The sequence below is a fragment of the Cherax quadricarinatus genome, chromosome 36 (assembly GCF_038502225.1).
Source record: "Cherax quadricarinatus isolate ZL_2023a chromosome 36, ASM3850222v1, whole genome shotgun sequence".
NCBI classification, from domain to species: domain Eukaryota; kingdom Metazoa; phylum Arthropoda; class Malacostraca; order Decapoda; family Parastacidae; genus Cherax; species Cherax quadricarinatus.
The window spans coordinates 1,014,657-1,032,235 of record NC_091327.1 but is presented as its reverse complement, the minus strand read 5'-3'; positions in this window follow the sequence as shown (position 1 = coordinate 1,032,235).

Here is a 17,579-nt window from a genome sequence, read left to right as displayed (position 1 = left end):
ATACACTAGACCTCATCTTCACTAACAATGATGATCTGATAAGAAATGTCACCATATCAAAAACAATATACTCAGATCACAACATAATTGAGGTTCAGACATGTATGCGCGGAGCCCCAGACCGACAAAATGAGATTAGTCACGAGGGAGCATTCACCAAATTCAACTTCAATAACAAAAACATAAAGTGGAACCAAGTAAACCAAGTCCTAACCGATATAAGCTGGGAAGATATACTAAGCAACACCCCAACTTATGCCTAGAACAGATTAACTCGGTGGCACTCGATGTATGCACAAGGCTTATTCCTCTAAGAAAAAGGAGGAGTAGATGTAAAATAGAAAGAGACAGGCGCTCCCTTTACAGGCGACGGAAAAGAATAACAGAGCGGCTAAAAGAGGTCAATATATCTGAAATGCGTAGGGAGACACTGGTCAGAGAAATAGCAAGCATCGAACTTAAGCTAAAAGAATCCTTTAGGAGTCAGGAATCGCGGGAAGAACTAAAAGCCATAAATGAAATCGAAAGAAACCCAAAGTATTTCTTCTCCTATGCCAAATCAAAATCGAGAACAACGTCCAGTATTGGGCCTCTACTTAAACAAGATGGGTCCTACACAGATGACAGCAAGGAAATGAGTGAGCTACTCAAGTCCCAATATGACTCAGTTTTTAGCAAGCCGCTAACCAGACTGAGAGTCGAAGATCAAAATGAATTTTTTATGAGAGAGCCACAAAATTTGATTAACACAAGCCTATCCGATGTTATCCTGACGCCAAATGACTTCGAACAGGCGATAAATGACATGCCCATGCACTCTGCCCCAGGGCCAGACTCATGGAACTCTGTGTTCATCAAGAACTGCAAGAAGCCCCTATCACGAGCCTTTTCCATCCTATGGAGAGGGAGCATGGACACGGGGGTCGTCCCACAGTTACTAAAAAAAACAGACATAGCCCCACTCCACAAAGGGGGCAGTAAAGCAACAGCAAAGAACTACAGACCAATAGCACTAACATCCCATATCATAAAAATCTTTGAAAGGGTCCTAAGAAGCAAGATCACCACCCATCTAGAAACCCATCAGTTACACAACCCAGGGCAACATGGGTTTAGAACAGGTCGCTCCTGTCTGTCTCAACTATTGGATCACTACGACAAGGTCCTAAATGCACTAGAAGACAAAAAGAATGCAGATGTAATATATACAGACTTTGCAAAAGCCTTCGACAAGTTTGACCATGGCGTAATAGCGCACAAAATGCGTGCTAAAGGAATAACAGGAAAAGTCGGTCGATGGATCTATAATTTCCTCACTAACAGAACACAGAGAGTAGTCGTCAACAGAGTAAAGTCCGAGGCAGCTACGGTGAAAAGCTCTGTTCCACAAGGCACAGTACTCGCTCCCATCTTGTTCCTCATCCTCATATCCGACATAGACAAGGATGTCAGCCACAGCACCGTGTCTTCCTTTGCAGATGACACCCGAATCTGCTTGACAGTGTCTTCCATTGCAGACACTGCAAGGCTCCAGGCGGACATCAACCAAATCTTTCAGTGGGCTGCAGAAAACAATATGAAGTTCAACGATGAGAAATTTCAATTACTCAGATATGGTAAACATGAGGAAATTAAATCTTCATCAGAGTACAAAACAAATTCTGGCCACAAAATAGAGCGAAACACCAACGTCAAAGACCTGGGAGTGATCATGTCGGAGGATCTCACCTTCAAGGACCATAACATTGTATCAATCGCATCTGCTAGAAAAATGACAGGATGGATAATGAGAACCTTCAAAACTAGGGAGGCCAAGCCCATGATGACACTCTTCAGGTCACTTGTTCTATCTAGGCTGGAATATTGCTGCACACTAACAGCACCTTTCAAGACAGGTGAAATTGCCGACCTAGAAAATGTACAGAGAACTTTCACGGCGCGCATAACGGAGATAAAACACCTCAATTATTGGGAGCGCATGAGGTTCCTAAACCTGTATTCCCTGGAACGCAGGAGGGAGAGATACATGATTATATATACCTGGAAAATCCTAGAGGGACTAGTACCGAACTTGCACACGAAAATCACTCACTACGAAAGCAAAAGACTTGGCAGACGATGCACCATCCCCCCAATGAAAAGCAGGGGTGTCACTAGCACGTTAAGAGACCATACAATAAGTGTCAGGGGCCCGAGACTGTTCAACTGCCTCCCAGCACACATAAGGGGGATTACCAACAGACCCCTGGCAGTCTTCAAGCTGGCACTGGACAAGCACCTAAAGTCAGTTCCGGATCAGCCGGGCTGTGGCTCGTACGTTGGTTTGCGTGCAGCCAGCAGCAACAGCCTGGTTGATCAGGCTCTGATCCACCAGGAGGCCTGGTCACAGACCGGGCCGCGGGGGCGTTGACCCCCGGAACTCTCTCCAGGTAAACTCCAGGTATCACATATAGCACATCACGACCGAGAGTCAGGAACATCAGGACCGAGAGTCAGGAACATCAGGACCGAGAGTCAGGAACATCAGGACCGAGAGTCAGGAACATCAGGACCGAGAGTCAGGAACATCAGGACCAAGAGTCAGGAACATCAGGACCGAGAGTCAGGAACATCAGGACCGAGAGTCAGGAACATCAGGACCGAGAGTCAGGAACATCAGGACCGAGAGTCAGGAACATCAGGACCGAGAGTCAGGAACATCAGGTCCGAGAGTCAGGAACATCAGGACTGAGAGTCAGGAACATCAGGACCAAGAGTCAGGAACATCAGGACCGAGAGTCAGGAACATCAGGACCAAGAGTCAGGAACATCAGGACCGAGAGTCAGGAACATCACGACCGAGAGTCAGGAACATCACGACCGAGAGTCAGGAACATCAGGACCAAGAGTCAGGAACATCAGGACCGAGAGTCAGGAACATCAGGACCAAGAGTCAGGAACATCAGGACCAAGAGTCAGGAACATCAGGACCGAGAGTCAGGAACATCAGGACCAAGAGTCAGGAACATCAGGACCGAGAGTCAGGAACATCAGGACCAAGAGTCAGGAACATCAGGACCAAGAATCAGGAACATCAGGACCGAGAGTCAGGAACATCAGGACCAAGAGTCAGGAACATTACGACCGAGAGTCAGGAACATCACGACCGAGAGTCAGGAACATTACGACCGAGAGTCAGGAACATCACGACCGAGAGTCAGGAACATCAGGACCAAGAGTCAGGAACATCAGGACCAAGAATCAGGAAGACACCACCAGACCTCCGGCCGTCCCCAGACACCACCAGACCTCCGGCCGTCCCCAGACACCACCAGACCTCCGGCCGTCCCCAGACACCACCAGACCTCCGGCCGTCCCCAGACACCACCAGACCTCCGACCGTCCCCAGACACCACCAGACCTCCGGCCGTCCCCAGACACCACCAGACCTCCGGCCGTCCCCAGACACCACCAGACCTCCGGCCGTCCCCAGACACCACCAGACCACCAGACACCACCAGACCTCCGGCCGTCCCCAGACACCACCAGACCTCCGGCCGTCCCCAGACACCACCAGACCTCCGGCCGTCCCCAGACACCACCAGACCTCCGGCCGTCCCCAGACACCACCAGACCTCCGGCCGTCCCCAGACACCACCAGACCTCCGGCCGTCCCCAGACACCACCAGACCTCCGGCCGTCCCCAGACACCACCAGACCTCCGGCAGTCCCCAGACACCACCAGACCTCCGGCCGTCCCCAGACACCACCAGACCTCCGGCCGTCCCCAGACACCACCAGACCTCCGGCCGTCCCCAGACACCACCAGACCTCCGGCCGTCCCCAGACACCACCAGACCTCCGGCCGTCCCCAGACACCACCAGACCTCCGGCCGTCCCCAGACACCACCAGACCTCCGGCCGTCCCCAGACACCACACCACCAGACCTCCGGCCGTCCCCAGACACCACCAGACCTCCGGCCGTCCCCAGACACCACCAGACCTCCGGCCGTCCCCAGACACCACCAGACCTCCGGCCGTCCCCAGACACCACCAGACCTCCGGCCGTCCCCAGACACCACCAGACCTCCGGCCGTCCCCAGACACCACCAGACCTCCGGCCGTCCCCAGACACCACCAGACCTCCCCAGACACCACCAGACCTCCGGCCGTCCCCAGACACCACCAGACCTCCGGCCGTCCCCAGACACCACCAGACCTCCGGCCGTCCCCAGACACCACCAGACCTCCGGCCGTCCCCAGACACCACCAGACCTCCGGCCGTCCCCAGACACCACCAGACCTCCGGCCGTCCCCAGACACCACCAGACCTCCGGCCGTCCCCAGACACCACCAGACCTCCGGCCGTCCCCAGACACCACCAGACCTCCGGCCGTCCCCAGACACCACCAGACCTCCGGCCGTCCCCAGACACCACCAGACACCACCAGACCTCCGGCCGTCCCCAGACACCACCAGACCTCCGGCCGTCCCCAGACACCACCAGACCTCCGGCCGTCCCCAGACACGACCAGACCTCCGGCCGTCCCCAGACACCACCAGACCTCCGGCCGTCCCCAGACACCACCAGACCTCCGGCCGTCCCCAGACACCACCAGACCTCCGGCCGTCCCCAGACACCACCAGACCTCCGGCCGTCCCCAGACACCACCAGACCTCCGGCCGTCCCCAGACACCACCAGACCTCCGGCCGTCCCCAGACACCACCAGACCTCCGACTCTCCCCAGACACCACCAGACCTCCGGCCGTCCCCAGACACCACCAGACCTCCGGCCGTCCCCAGACACCACCAGACCTCCGGCCGTCCCCAGACACCACCAGACCTCCGGCCGTCCCCAGACACCACCAGACCTCCGGCCGTCCCCAGACACCACCAGACCTCCGGCCGTCCCCAGACACCACCAGACCTCCGGCCGTCCCCAGACACCACCAGACCTCCGGCCGTCCCCAGACACCACCAGACCTCCGGCCGTCCCCAGACACCACCAGACCTCCGGCCGTCCCCAGACACCACCAGACCTCCGGCCGTCCCCAGACACCACCAGACCTCCGGCCGTCCCCAGACACCACCAGACACCACCAGACCTCCGGCCGTCCCCAGACACCACCAGACCTCCGGCCGTCCCCAGACACCACCAGACCTCCGGCCGTCCCCAGACACCACCAGACCTCCGGCCGTCCCCAGACACCACCAGACCTCCGGCCGTCCCCAGACACCACCAGACCTCCGGCCGTCCCCAGACACCACCAGACCTCCGGCCGTCCCCAGACACCACCAGACCTCCGGCCGTCCCCAGACACCAGCAGACCTCCGGCCGTCCCCAGACACCACCAGACCTCCGGCCGTCCCCAGACACCACCAGACCTCCGGCCGTCCCCAGACACCACCAGACCTCCGGCCGTCCCCAGACACCACCAGACCTCCGGCCGTCCCCAGACACCACCAGACCTCCGGCCGTCCCCAGACACCACCAGACCTCCGGCCGTCCCCAGACACCACCAGACCTCCGGCCGTCCCCAGACACCACCAGACCTCCGGCCGTCCCCAGACACCACCAGACCTCCGGCCGTCCCCAGACACCACCAGACCTCCGGCCGTCCCCAGACGTCCCCGTCCCCAGACACCACCAGACCTCCGGCCGTCCCCAGACACCACCAGACCTCCGGCCGTCCCCAGACACCACCAGACATCCGGCTGTCCCCAGACACCACCAGACCTCCGGCCGTCCCCAGACACCACCAGACCTCCGGCCGTCCCCAGACACCACCAGACCTCCGGCCGTCCCCAGACACCACCAGACCTCCGGCCGTCCCCAGACACCACCAGACCTCCGGCCGTCCCCAGACACCACCAGACCTCCGGCCGTCCCCAGACACCACCAGACCTCCGGCCGTCCCCAGACACCACCAGACCTCCGTCCGTCCCCAGACACCACCAGACCTCCGGCCGTCCCCAGACACCACCAGACCTCCGGCCGTCCCCAGACACCACCAGACCTCCGGCCGTCCCCAGACACCACCAGACCTCCGGCCGTCCCCAGACACCACCAGACCTCCGGCCGTCCCCAGACACCACCAGACCTCCGGCCGTCCCCAGACACCACCAGACCTCCGGCCGTCCCCAGACACCACCAGACCTCCGGCCGTCCCCAGACACCACCAGACCTCCGGCCGTCCCCAGACACCACCAGACCTCCGGCCGTCCCCAGACACCACCAGACCTCCGGCCGTCCCCAGACACCACCAGACCTCCGGCCGTCCCCAGACACCACCAGACCTCCGGCCGTCCCCAGACACCACCAGACCTCCGGCCGTCCCCAGACACCACCAGACCTCCGGCCGTCCCCAGACACCACCAGACCTCCGGCCGTCCCCAGACACCACCAGACCTCCGGCCGTCCCCAGACACCACCAGACCTCCGGTCCCCAGTCCCCGTCCCCAGACACCACCAGACCTCCGGCCGTCCCCAGACACCACCAGACCTCCGGCCGTCCCCAGACACCACCAGACCTCCGTCCCCAGACACCACCAGACCTCCGGCCGTCCCCAGACACCACCAGACCTCCGGCCGTCCCCAGACACCACCAGACCTCCGGCCGTCCCCAGACACCACCAGACCTCCGGCCGTCCCCAGACACCACCAGACAGACACCACCAGACCTCCGGCCGTCCCCAGACACCACCAGACCTCCGGCCGTCCCCAGACACCACCAGACCTCCGGCCGTCCCCAGACACCACCAGACCTCCGGCCGTCCCCAGACACCACCAGACCTCCGGCCGTCCCCAGACACCACCAGACCTCCGGCCGTCCCCAGACACCACCAGACCTCCGGCCGTCCCCAGACACCACCAGACCTCCGGCCGTCCCCAGACACCACCAGACCTCCGGCCGTCCCCAGACACCACCAGACCTCCGGCCGTCCCCAGACACCACCAGACCTCCGGCCGTCCCCAGACACCACCAGACCTCCGGCCGTCCCCAGACACCACCAGACCTCCGGCCGTCCCCAGACACCACCAGACCTCCGGCCGTCCCCAGACACCACCAGACCTCCGGCCGTCCCCAGACACCACCAGACCTCCGGCCGTCCCCAGACACCACCAGACCTCCGGCCGTCCCCAGACACCACCAGACCTCCGGCCGTCCCCAGACACCACCAGACCTCCGGCCGTCCCCAGACACCACCAGACCTCCGGCCGTCCCCAGACACCACCAGACCTCCGGCCGTCCCCAGACACCAGACCTCACCCACACCACCAGACCTCCGGCCGTCCCCAGACACCACCAGACCTCCGGCCGTCCCCAGACACCACCAGACCTCCGGCCGTCCCCAGACACCACCAGACCTCCGGCCGTCCCCAGACACCACCAGACCTCCGGCCGTCCCCAGACACCACCAGACCTCCGGCCGTCCCCAGACACCACCAGACCTCCGGCCGTCCCCAGACACCACCAGACCTCCGGCCGTCCCCAGACACCACCAGACCTCCGGCCGTCCCCAGACACCACCAGACCTCCGGCCGTCCCCAGACACCACCAGACCTCCGGCCGTCCCCAGACACCACCAGACCTCCGGCCGTCCCCAGACACCACCAGACCTCCGGCCGTCCCCAGACACCACCAGACCTCCGGCCGTCCCCAGACACCACCAGACCTCCGGCCGTCCCCAGACACCACCAGACCTCCGGCCGTCCCCAGACACCACCAGACCTCCGGCCGTCCCCAGACACCACCAGACCTCCGGCCGTCCCCAGACACCACCAGACCTCCGGCCGTCCCCAGACACCACCAGACCTCCGGCCGTCCCCAGACACCACCAGACCTCCGGCCGTCCCCAGACACCACCAGACCTCCGGCCGTCCCCAGACACCACCAGACCTCCGGCCGTCCCCAGACACCACCAGACCTCCGGCCGTCCCCAGACACCACCAGACCTCCGGCCGTCCCCAGACACCACCAGACCTCCGACGGTCCCCAGACACCACCAGACCTCCTGCCGTCCCCAGACACCACCAGACCTCCGGCCGTCCCCAGACACCACCAGACCTCCGGCCGTCCCCAGACACCACCAGACCTCCGGCCGTCCCCAGACACCACCAGACCTCCGGCCGTCCCCAGACACCACCAGACCTCCGGCCGTCCCCAGACACCACCAGACCTCCGGCCGTCCCCAGACACCACCAGACCTCCGGCCGTCCCCAGACACCACCAGACCTCCGGCCGTCCCCAGACACCGGCCGTCCCCAGACACCACCAGACCTCCGGCCGTCCCCAGACACCACCAGACCTCCGGCCGTCCCCAGACACCACCAGACCTCCGGCCGTCCCCAGACACCACCAGAGACACCACCAGACCTCCGGCCGTCCCCAGACACCACCAGAACTCAAGCCGTCCCCAGACACCACCAGACCTCCGGCCGTCCCCAGACACCACCAGACCTCCGGCCGTCCCCAGACACCACCAGACCTCCGGCCGTCCCCAGACACCACCAGACCTCCGGCCGTCCCCAGACACCACCAGACCTCCGGCCGTCCCCAGACACCACCAGACCTCCGGCCGTCCCCAGACACCACCAGACCTCCGGCCGTCCCCAGACACCACCAGACCTCCGGCCGTCCCCAGACACCACCAGACCTCCGGCCGTCCCCAGACACCACCAGACCTCCGGCCGTCCCCAGACACCACCAGCCATTCCCCACCAGACCTCCGACCGTCCCCAGACACCACCAGACCTCCGGCCGTCCCCAGACACCACCAGACCTCCGGCCGTCCCCAGACACCACCAGACCTCCGGCCGTCCCCAGACACCACCAGACCTCCGGCCGTCCCCAGACACCACCAGACCTCCGGCCGTCCCCAGACACCACCAGACCTCCGGCCGTCCCCAGACACCACCAGACCTCACGCCGTCCCCAGACACCACCAGACCTCCGGCCGTCCCCAGACACCACCAGACCTCCGGCCGTCCCCAGACACCACCAGACCTCCGGCCGTCCCCAGACACCACCAGACCTCCGGCCGTCCCCAGACACCACCAGACCTCCGGCCGTCCCCAGACACCACCAGACCTCCGGCCGTCCCCAGACACCACCAGACCTCCGGCCGTCCCCAGACACCACCAGACCTCCGGCCGTCCCCAGCCACCACCAGACCTCCGGCCGTCCCCAGACACCACGAGACCTCCGGCCGTCCCCAGACACCACCAGACCTCCGAGCTTCCCCAGACACCACCAGACCTCCGGCCGTCCCCAGACACCACCAGACCTCCGGCCGTCCCCAGACACCACCAGACCTCCGGCCGTCCCCAGACACCACCAGACCTCCGGCCGTCCCCAGACACCACCAGACCTCCGGCCGTCCCCAGACACCACCAGACCTCCGGCCGTCCCCAGACACCACCAGACCTCCGGCCGTCCCCAGACACCACCAGACCTCCGGCCGTCCCCAGACACCACCAGACCTCCGGCCGTCCCCAGACACCACCAGACCTCCGGCCGTCCCCAGACACCACCAGACCTCCGGTCCCCAGTCCCCGTCCCCAGACACCACCAGACCTCCGGCCGTCCCCAGACACCACCAGACCTCCGGCCGTCCCCAGACACCACCAGACCTCCGGCCGTCCCCAGACACCACCAGACCTCCGGCCGTCCCCAGACACCACCAGACCTCCGGCCGTCCCCAGACACCACCAGACCTCCGCCCGTCCCCAGACACCACCAGACCTCCGGCCGTCCCCAGACACCACCAGACCTCCGGCCGTCCCCAGACACCACCAGACCTCCGGCCGTCCCCAGACACCACCAGACCTCCGGCCGTCCCCAGACACCACCAGACCTCCGGCCGTCCCCAGACACCACCAGACCTCCGGCCGTCCCCAGACACCACCAGACCTCCGGCCGTCCCCAGACACCACCAGACCTCCGGCCGTCCCCAGACACCACCAGACCTCCGGCCGTCCCCAGACACCACCAGACCTCCGGCCGTCCCCAGACACCACCAGACCTCCGGCCGTCCCCAGACACCACCAGACCTCCGGCCGTCCCCAGACACCACCAGACCTCCGGCCGTCCCCAGACACCACCAGACCTCCGGCCGTCCCCAGACACCACCAGACCTCCGGCCGTCCCCAGACACCACCAGACCTCCGGCCGTCCCCAGACACCACCAGACCTCCGGCCGTCCCCAGACACCACCAGACCTCCGGCCGTCCCCAGACACCACCAGACCTCCGGCCGTCCCCAGACACCACCAGACCTCCGGCCGTCCCCAGACACCACCAGACCTCCGGCCGTCCCCAGACACCACCAGACCTCCGGAGGTACCCAGACACCACCAGAACTCCGGCCGTCCCCAGACACCACCAGACCTCCGGCCGTCCCCAGACACCACCAGACCTCCGGCCGTCCCCAGACACCACCAGACCTCCGGCCGTCCCCAGACACCACCAGACCTCCGGCCGTCCCCAGACACCACCAGACCTCCGGCCGTCCCCAGACACCACCAGACCTCCGGCCGTCCCCAGACACCACCAGACCTCCGGCCGTCCCCAGACACCACCAGACCTCCGGCCGTCCCCAGACACCACCAGACCTCCGGCCGTCCCCAGACACCACCAGACCTCCGGCCGTCCCCAGACACCACCAGACCTCCGGCCGTCCCCAGACACCACCAGACCTCCGGCCGTCCCCAGACACCACCAGACCTCCGGCCGTCCCCAGACACCACCAGACCTCCGGCCGTCCCCAGACACCACCAGACCTCCGGCCGTCCCCAGACACCACCAGACCTCCGGCCGTCCCCAGACACCACCAGACCTCCGGCCGTCCCCAGACACCACCAGACCTCCGGCCGTCCCCAGACACCACCAGACCTCCGGCCGTCCCCAGACACCACCAGACCTCCGGCCGTCCCCAGACACCACCAGACCTCCGGCCGTCCCCAGACACCACCAGACCTCCGGCCGTCCCCAGACACCACCAGACCTCCGGCCGTCCCCAGACACCACCAGACCTCCGGCCGTCCCCAGACACCACCAGACCTCCGGCCGTCCCCAGACACCACCAGACCTCCGGCCGTCCCCAGACACCACCAGACCTCCGGCCGTCCCCAGACACCACCAGACCTCCGGCCGTCCCCAGACACCACCAGACCTCCGGCCGTCCCCAGACACCACCAGACCTCCGGCCGTCCCCAGACACCACCAGACCTCCGGCCGTCCCCAGACACCACCAGACCTCCGGCCGTCCCCAGACCTCCGGCCGTCCCCAGACACCACCAGACCTCCGGCCGTCCCCAGACACCACCAGACCTCCGGCCGTCCCCAGACACCACCAGACCTCCGGCCGTCCCCAGACACCACCAGACCTCCGGCCGTCCCCAGACACAACCAGACCTCCGGCCGTCCCCAGACACCACCAGACCTCCGGCCGTCCCCAGACACCACCAGACCTCCGGCCGTCCCCAGACACCACCAGACCTCCGGCCGTCCCCAGACACCACCAGACCTCCGGCCGTCCCCAGACACCACCAGACCTCCGGCCGTCCCCAGACACCACCAGACCTCCGGCCGTCCCCAGACACCACCAGACCTCCGGCCGTCCCCAGACACCACCAGACCTCCGGCCGTCCCCAGACACCACCAGACCTCCGGCCGTCCCCAGACACCACCAGACCTCCGGCCGTCCCCAGACACCACCAGACCTCCGGCCGTCCCCAGACACCACCAGACAATGGCCGTCCCCAGACACCACCAGACCTCCGGCCGTCCCCAGACACCACCAGACCTCCGGCCGTCACCAGACACCACCAGACCTCCGGCCGTCCCCAGACACCACCAGACCTCCGGCCGTCCCCAGACACCACCAGACCTCCGGCCGTCCCCAGACACCACCAGACCTCCGGACGTCCCCAGACCTCCGCCCGTCCCCAGACACCACCAGACCTCCGGCCGTCCCCAGACACCACCAGACCTCCGGCCGTCCCCAGACACCACCAGACCTCCGGCCGTCCCCAGACACCACCAGACCTCCGGCCGTCCCCAGACACCACCAGACCTCCGGCCGTCCCCAGACACCACCAGACCTCCGGCCGTCCCCAGACACCACCAGACCTCCGGCCGTCCCCAGACACCACCAGACCTCCGGCCGTCCCCAGACACCACCAGACCTCCGGCCGTCCCCAGACAGACACCACCAGACCTCCGGCCGTCCCCAGACACCACCAGACCTCCGGCCGTCCCCAGACACCACCAGACCTCCGGCCGTCCCCAGACACCACCAGACCTCCGGCCGTCCCCAGACACCACCAGACCTCCGGCCGTCCCCAGACACTCCAGACCTCCGGCCGTCCCCAGACACCACCAGACCTCCGGCCGTCCCCAGACACCACCAGACCTCCGGCCGTCCCCAGACACCACCAGACCTCCGGCCGTCCCCAGACACCACCAGAACTCCGGCCGTCCCCAGAGACCACCAGACCTCCTGCCGTCCGCAGACACCACCAGACACCACCAGACCTCCGGCCGTCCCCAGACACCACCAGACCTCCGGCCGTCCCCAGACACCACCAGACCTCCGGCCGTCCCCAGACACCACCAGACCTCCGGCCGTCCCCAGACACCACCAGACCTCCGGCCGTCCCCAGACACCACCAGACCTCCGGCCGTCCCCAGACACCACCAGACCTCCGGCCGTCCCCAGACACCACCAGACCTCCGGCCGTCCCCAGACACCACCAGACCTCCGGCCGTCCCCAGACACCACCAGACCTCCGGCCGTCCCCAGACACCACCAGACCTCCGGCCGTCCCCAGACACCACCAGACCTCCGGCCGTCCCCAGACACCACCAGACCTCCGGCCGTCCCCAGACACCACCAGACCTCCGGCCGTCCCCAGACACCACCAGACCTCCGGCCGTCCCCAGACACCACCAGACCTCCGGCCGTCCCCAGACACCACCAGACCTCCGGCCGTCCCCAGACACCACCAGACCTCCGGCCGTCCCCAGACACCACCAGACACCACCAGACCTCCGGCCGTCCCCAGACACCAGACACCACCAGACCTCCGGCCGTCCCCAGACACCACCAGACCTCCGGCCGTCCCCAGACACCACCAGACCTCCGGCCGTCCCCACACACCAGACACAGACACCACCAGACCTCCGGCCGTCCCCAGACACCACCAGACCTCCGGCCGTCCCCAGACACCACCAGACCTCCGGCCGTCCCCAGACACCACCAGACACCACCAGACCTCCGGCCGTCCCCAGACACCACCAGACCTCCGGCCGTCCCCAGACACCACCAGACCTCCGGCCGTCCCCAGACACCACCAGACCTCCGGCCGTCCCCAGACACCACCAGACCTCCGGCCGTCCCCAGACACCACCAGACCTCCGGCCGTCCCCAGACCCCCCCAGACCTCCGGCCGTCCCCAGTCCCCGTCCCCAGACACCACCAGACCTCCGGCCGTCCCCAGACACCACCAGACCTCCGGCCGTCCCCAGACACCACCAGACCTCCGGCCGTCCCCAGACACCACCAGACCTCCGGCCGTCCCCAGACACCACCAGACCTCCGGCCGTCCCCAGACACCACCAGACCTCCGGCCGTCCCCAGACACCACCAGACCTCCGGCCGTCCCCAGACACCACCAGACCTCCGGCCGTCCCCAGACACCACCAGACCTCCGGCCGTCCCCAGACACCACCAGACCTCCGGCCGTCCCCAGACACCACCAGACCTCCGGCCGTCCCCAGACACCACCAGACCTCCGGCCGTCCCCAGACACCACCAGACCTCCGGCCGTCCCCAGACACCACCAGACCTCCGGCCGTCCCCAGACACCACCAGACCTCCGGCCGTCCCCAGACACCACCAGACCTCCGGCCGTCCCCAGACACAACCACACCAGACACCACCAGACCTCCGGCCGTCCCCAGACACCACCAGACCTCCGGCCGTCTCCAGACACCACCAGACCAGACACCACCAGACCTCCGGCCGTCCCCAGACACCACCAGACCTCCGGCCGTCCCCAGACACCACCAGACCTCCGGCCGTCCCCAGACACCACCAGACCTCCGGCCGTCCCCAGACACCACCAGACCTCCGGCCGTCCCCAGACACCACCAGACCTCCGGCCGTCCCCAGACACCACCAGACCTCCGGCCGTCCCCAGACACCACCAGACCTCCGGCCGTCCCCAGACACCACCAGACCTCCGGCCGTCCCCAGACACCACCAGACCTCCGGCCGTCCCCAGACACCACCAGACCTCCGGCCGTCCCCAGACACCACCAGACCTCCGGCCGTCCCCAGACACCACCAGACCTCCGGCCGTCCCCAGACACCACCAGACCTCCGGCCGTCCCCAGACACCACCAGACCTCCGGCCGTCCCCAGACACCACCAGACCTCCGGCCGTCCCCAGACACCACCAGACCTCCGGCCGTCCCCAGACACCACCAGACCTCCGGCCGTCCCCAGACACCACCAGACCTCCGGCCGTCCCCAGACACCAGCAGAGCACCACCAGACCTCCGGTCCCCAGTCCCCGTCCCCAGACACCACCAGACCGTCCCCAGACACCACCAGACCTCCCCGTCCCCAGACACCACCAGACCTCCGGCCGTCCCCAGACACCACCAGACCTCCGGCCGTCCCCAGACACCACCAGACCTCCGGCCGTCCCCAGACACCACCAGACCTCCGGCCGTCCCCAGACACCACCAGACCTCCGGCCGTCCCCAGACACCACCAGACCTCCGGCCGTCCCCAGACACCACCAGACCTCCGGCCGTCCCCAGACACCACCAGACCTCCGGCCGTCCCCAGACACCACCAGACCTCCGGCCGTCCCCAGACACCACCAGACCTCCGGCCGTCCCCAGACACCACCAGACCTCCGGCCGTCCCCAGACACCACCAGACCTCCGGCCGTCCCCAGACACCACCAGACCTCCGGCCGTCCCCAGACACCACCAGACCTCCGGCCGTCCCCAGACACCACCAGACCTCCGGCCGTCCCCAGACACCACCAGACCTCCGGCCGTCCCCAGACACCACCAGACCTCCGGCCGTCCCCAGACACCACCAGACCTCCGGCCGTCCCCAGACACCACCAGACAGACACCACCAGACCTCCGGCCGTCCCCAGACACCACCAGACAGACACCACCAGACCTCCGGCCGTCCCCAGACACCACCAGACCTCCGGCCGTCCCCAGACACCACCAGACCTCCGGCCGTCCCCAGACACCACCAGACCTCCGGCCGTCCCCAGACACCACCAGACCTCCGGCCGTCCCCAGACACCACCAGACCTCCGGCCGTCCCCAGACACCACCAGACCTCCGGCCGTCCCCAGACACCACCAGACCTCCGGCCGTCCCCAGACACCACCAGACCTCCGGCCGTCCCCAGACACCACCAGACCTCCGGCCGTCCCCAGACACCACCAGACCTCCGGCCGTCCCCAGACACCACCAGACCTCCGGCCGTCCCCAGACACCACCAGACCTCCGGCCGTCCCCAGACACCACCAGACCAGACACCACCAGACCTCCGGCCGTCCCCAGACACCACCAGACCTCCGGCCGTCCCCAGACACCACCAGACCTCCGGCCGTCCCCAGACACCACCAGACCTCCAACCGTCCCCAGACACCACCAGACCTCCGGCCGTCCCCAGACACCACCAGACCTCCGGCCGTCCCCAGACACCACCAGACCTCCGGCCGTCCCCAGACACCACCAGACCTCCGGCCGTCCCCAGACACCACCAGACCTCCGGCCGTCCCCAGACACCACCAGACCTCCGGCCGTCCCCAGACACCACCAGACCTCCGGCCGTCCCCAGACACCACCAGACCTCCGGCCGTCCCCAGACACCACCAGACCTCCGGCCGTCCCCAGACCGTCCCCAGACACCACCAGACCTCCGGCCGTCCCCAGACACCACCAGACCTCCGGCCGTCCCCAGACACCACCAGACCTCCGGCCGTCCCCAGACACCACCAGACCTCCGGCCGTCCCCAGACACCACCAGACCTCCGGCCGTCCCCAGACACCACCAGACCTCCGGCCGTCCCCAGACACCACCAGACCTCCGGCCGTCCCCAGACACCACCAGACCTCCGGCCGTCCCCAGACCGACCGTCCCCAGACACCACCAGACCTCCGACCGTCCCCAGACACCACCAGACCTCCGGCCGTCCCCAGACACCACCAGACCTCCGGCCGTCCCCAGACACCACCAGACCTCCGGCCGTCCCCAGACACCAGCTTTTAAATCTCTGCACAAATTCAATTTAAACCAGCAAATAATAGAGCCTACTAGACTGGAGAATACACTAGACCTCATCTTCACTAACAATGATGATCTGATAAGAAATGTCACCATATCAAAAACAATATACTCAGATCACAACATAATTGAGGTTCAGACATGTATGCGTGGAGCCCCAGACCGACATAATGAGACTAGTCACGAGGGAGCATTCACCAAATTCAACTTCAATAACAAAAACATAAAATGGGACCAAGTAAACCAAGTCCTAACCGATATAAGCTGGGAAGATATACTAAGCAACACAGACCCCAACTTATGCCTAGAACACATTAACTCGGTGGCACGCGATGTATGCACAAGGCTTATTCCTCTAAGAAAAAGGAGGAGTAGATGTAAAATAGAAAGAGACAGGCGCTCCCTTTACAGGCGACGGAAAAGAGTAACAGATCGGCTAAAAGAGGTCAATATATCTGAAATGCGTAGGGAGACACTGGTCAGAGAAATAGCAAGCATCGAACTTAAGCTAAAAGAATCCTTTAGGAGTCAGGAATCGCGGGAAGAACTAAAAGCCATAAATGAAATCGAAAGAAACCCAAAGTATTTCTTCTCCTATGCCAAATCAAAATCGAGAACAACGTCCAGTATTGGGCCCCTACTTAAACAAGATGGGTCCTGCACATATGACAGCAAGGAAATGAGTGAGCTACTCAAGTCCCAATATGACTCAGTTTTTAGCAAGCCGCTAACCAGACTGAGAGTCGAAGATCAAAATGAATTTTTTATGAGAGAGCCACAAAATTTGATTAACACAAGCCTATCCGATGTTATCCTGACGCCAAATGACTTCGAACAGGGCCAGACTCATGGAACTCTGTATTCATCAAGAACTGCAAGAAGCCCCTATCACGAGCCTTTTCCATCCTATGGAGAGGGAGCATGGACACGGGGGTCGTCCCACAGTTACTAAAAACAACAGACATAGCCCCACTCCACAAAGGGGGCAGTAAATCAACAGCAAAGAACTACAGACCAATAGCACTAACATCCCATATCATAAAAATCTTTGAAAGGGTCCTAAGAAGCAAGATCACCACCCATCTAGAAACCCATCAGTTACACAACCCAGGGCAACATGGGTTTAGAACAGGTCGCTCCTGTCTGTCTCAACTATTGGATCACTACGACAAGGTCCTAAATGCACTAGAAGACAAAAACAATGCAGATGTAATATATACAGACTTTGCAAAAGCCTTCGACAAGTTTGACCATGGCGTAATAGCG